The sequence below is a fragment of the Otolemur garnettii genome, unplaced genomic scaffold (assembly GCF_000181295.1).
Source record: "Otolemur garnettii isolate 467f Iridium unplaced genomic scaffold, OtoGar3 scaffold00096, whole genome shotgun sequence".
NCBI lineage: Eukaryota > Metazoa > Chordata > Mammalia > Primates > Galagidae > Otolemur > Otolemur garnettii.
Genome location: NW_003852491.1, coordinates 7707225 through 7711164, shown reverse-complemented (window position 1 = coordinate 7711164; position 3940 = coordinate 7707225).

The following is a 3940-nucleotide window of genomic DNA, read 5'->3' as shown; positions in this document are numbered from 1 at the left end:
CGTGGCTGGCGCCTTAGCCGGTTGAGCTATAGGCGCCGAGCCTAGAAATTTTTTAATAGAAAAATTTGTTTAATTTATATTCCAGCCACTGTTCATGTTTTTGTTTGTTTGTTTGTTTGTTTTGAGACAGAGTCTCAAACTGTCACCCTTGGTAGAGTGCCATGGCATCACAGCTCACAACAACCTCCATCTCCTGGGCTTAGGAGATTCTCTTGCCTCAGCCTCCCAAGTAGCTGGGACTACAGGTGCCCACCACAATGCCTGGCTAATTGTTTGTTGTTGTTGCAGTTTGGCGGGGGCTGGGTTCAAATCCACCATCCTTGGTATACAGAGTCATCGCCCTACTCACTAATCCACAGGCGTCACCCCTATTCATGTTTTTGTAAGAATAGAATACATAGATGAAATCATGGCTAAAAACAAATAACCAGTATAGAATGATTTTGAGCAACAGTGTTCAGTAAAAAAAGCAAGATACAGAACCGGTATGTGGTTTGCTACTATTTGTTTTAGAAAGGCGAAAACTTCCAGGTGCGGTGGCTCATGCCTGTATCCCAGCACTCTGGGAAGCCCAGGCAGGTGGGTTGCTTGAGCTCCTAAGTTTGAGAGCAGCTTCAGCTAGAGCAAAACCCCGCTTCTAAAAATAGCAGGGCATTTTGGTAGACACCTATAGTCCCAGCTACTCGGGAGGCTGAGGCAAGAGAATCACTGAGCCCTGGAGTTTGAGGTTGCTGTGAGCTATGACGCCATAGCACTCTACTGGGAGCAACAAAGTAAGACTGTCTCAAAAAAAAAGAAGAAGAAGAAGAAGCAAAAACCAAATATATATATTTAGTCACATAGATATAAAATGTCCCTGAAAGTATGAGAAGAGTAGCCATAGTTGCCTCCAGAAAGAGGAATTCAGTGGTTGGGGAACTAAGATGGGAGGAAACGTTCCCTGAATAGATGCCTTTTGGCCCTTTTGAATCTTGAACTATACAAATGAATTACCTGTCCCAAAATGAGAGCATTACATTAAAAAAAATCACACACATCATAATTATAAAGAAACAAATGTTAAAATCTCTCTGCGAAATTCTGATATGCACATCTAGCCAGTTAAGGACCACTACCACTGGACTGAACAAACAGGTATTGAGCACCTCTTGTATGCTATATGCCATGCTGGGTAGTTACCATGCAAAATTCCTGGCCTATTCCTGAATGAGGGAAGAGCCTCAGGCCTCTATCTATCTAGAGAGTTTGGGATTAATTCTCCCTGCAATCTCGCCCCATGCATACAGATCCTGCATCCTTCCAAAAGTGTAGGAAGAGCAATTGAGCGCCTGTAGCTCAGTGAGTAGGGCGCCAGCCACATACACCAAGGCTGGCAGGTTTGAGCCCAGCTAGGGCCTGCTAAACAACAATGACAACTGCAACCAAAAAATAGCTGGGCATTGTGGCAGGCCCCTGTAGTCTGAACTCGGGAGGCTGAGGCTAGAGAATCGCTTGAGCCCAAGAGTTTGAGGTTGCTGTGAGCTGTGATGTCACAGCACTCTACCAAAGGTGACATAGGGAGACTGTCTCAAAAACAAACAAAACCCCCACAAAACTCCGTGGAGAGCCCCTATACCTCCACTAGGGGCTAGCAGGACTTCTGCCTCTGAAATGGGCTCAGCTTCTCCACGTTTGCTAGGCCCAGGCAGTCCCTAAACTTCAGGCAATCCTTTACAGGTGTTAGGAACCCCTGAGGGCTTAGAGTTGCTGCTGCCCAAAGCTTTCTCATTCTACTAGAGAGACTTCAATCCCACTTGCTTGGTTAAGCAGCAAAGATTGCTTCCCATGGCTGGCCGGCTCAAACTGCCTCCTTCCTCCCTCTTTTCCTCCCTTCCTCTCTCACATTCTTCTCCCCCCTCAAAAAATTATAGTTATTAGTTATCACTCCCCCATTTGAACTGGTTTTTTTTTCCTTTCTTTCTTTCTTTCTTTTTTTTTTGAGACAGTCTCTCACTTTATTGCCCTCAGTAGAGTGCTATGACATCCTAGCTCACAGCAACCTCAAACTCTTGGCCTTAAGCAACCCTCTTGCTTCAGCCTCCCAAGTAGCTAGGACTACAGGCTCCTGCCATGATGCCTGGCTATTTTTATAGACAGGTTTTTTTGTTGTTATTGTTGTTGCGGTTTGGCTGGGGCCAGGTTCAAACTCATCACCTTCAGTATATGGGGCTAGTGCCCTACCCACTGAACCACGGGCACTGTCCTATAGATAGGGTCTTGCTCTTGCTCAGGCTGGTCTCGAACTCGAAGCTGAAGCAATCCAACTGCCTCAGCCTCCCAGAGTGCTAGGATTACAGGCATGAGCCACCTCCACCATAACAAAACTTCTTTTTTTTGGGTTGCAATTTTTGGCCAGAGCTGGGTTTGAACCCACTACCTCCAGTATATGGGGCTGGTGCCCTACTCCTTGAGCCACAGGTGCCACCCAACAAAACTTATTAATAGGCATGTCTTCCCAAAGAATCCATGGGGGTGGAAACCAGGGGCTCCCCACTGTCCTCTGACTGGGAAATAGACCCCACCTGTAACTTAGTCCCTACTCTCAGCCCTTAGCCACACCCCTTAGCCATTCCCCCTTATCTTCAGTCCTATCACCACTCCTGCCCCTACCTGTCTAGGAGAGAAGCTAGGGGTTAAAAAGGCACCTCTCTGCACCAAGTAGAAAGAGAGAAGCTGGGGCCCAGACGGCATGTCCTCTCTCCAGGCCGAAAAAGAGAAAGAAGCTGGGGGCTGAGACAGCACTCCTTACCCCCTTCAAGGCAGGCCCAGAGGACTGGATGGGCCATGACTGTCTGTGGCCACAGCAGTGGATGTGCTGCTGGAGCAGAGCCAGCGCTGCATTCAGGACATGTTCCACTTCAGCCAGGCCAGGCTCCAGTGCAGTATATGAGGAGCTGGCACCCAAGCCAGGCCAGCAAAGCCGAACATTATCTCTCATATGGTTTCTGTGGGTTAGGAATTCAGTCAAGGTACAATAGAGGCAGTTCGTCAGCTCCACCAGGTCTGGGTTCTCAGCTAGAAGACTCAAAATGGAGAGCCTGGAATCATCTGAAGATTCATTCATTCACATACATGGCAGATGATGCTGGCTATTGGGTGAGGGTCAGGCTGGGGCTGTCAGCCAGAACACCTGCACGTGGCCTTTTAGGTGACTGTGACCTGGGCTTCCTTACAACATGATACTAGGGTTCCAAGGACAAGCATCCAGGGAAATACTTCTTATAACCTTACCTCAGAAGCCATATAGCATCACTTCTGCCGCTTTTTTTTACAAATGAGTCACTAAAACCAGCCCACATTCAAGGAAGGGGAATTAGGCTCCTTCCAACTCCTAGCTAGCCTCAAGTGATCCTCTTGTCTCAGTTTCCCAAGTAGCTGGGACTATAGGTGTCCACCACCATGCCTAGCTATTTTTAGAGACCAGGTCTCACTCTTGCTCAGGCTGGTCTCAAACTGCTGAACTCCAGTTATCTACACATCTTAGCCTCCCAGAGTGCTAGGATTACAGGCATGAGCCACCATACCCAGCCCTAGGCTCCTTTTGAAAGAAAGAGTGCAAATAATCTGTGGACATAGTTTAAAATATCACCATGATACTAATGAAAATATCAGTGGGAGCATAACCAGTTAGGGTTCTGTATTATGAGAGCATATCCTAGTAATCACGAGTAATGTTTGAGTGCACTTACAGAAGAGAGAGAGGGAGAGGTAGTTAAATATATCAACTTTTTACTTCACAGTGCTATTATTTTGTGACTTGCTTTGGAAGGCTTTCTCTGAGCCCAAACTTTTAAAGTATCTATATATTTTTTTTTTTTTTTTTGAGACAGAGCCTCAAGCTATCTCCCTGGGTAGAGCGCCGTGGCATTACAGCTCACAGCAACCTCCAACTCCTGGGCTC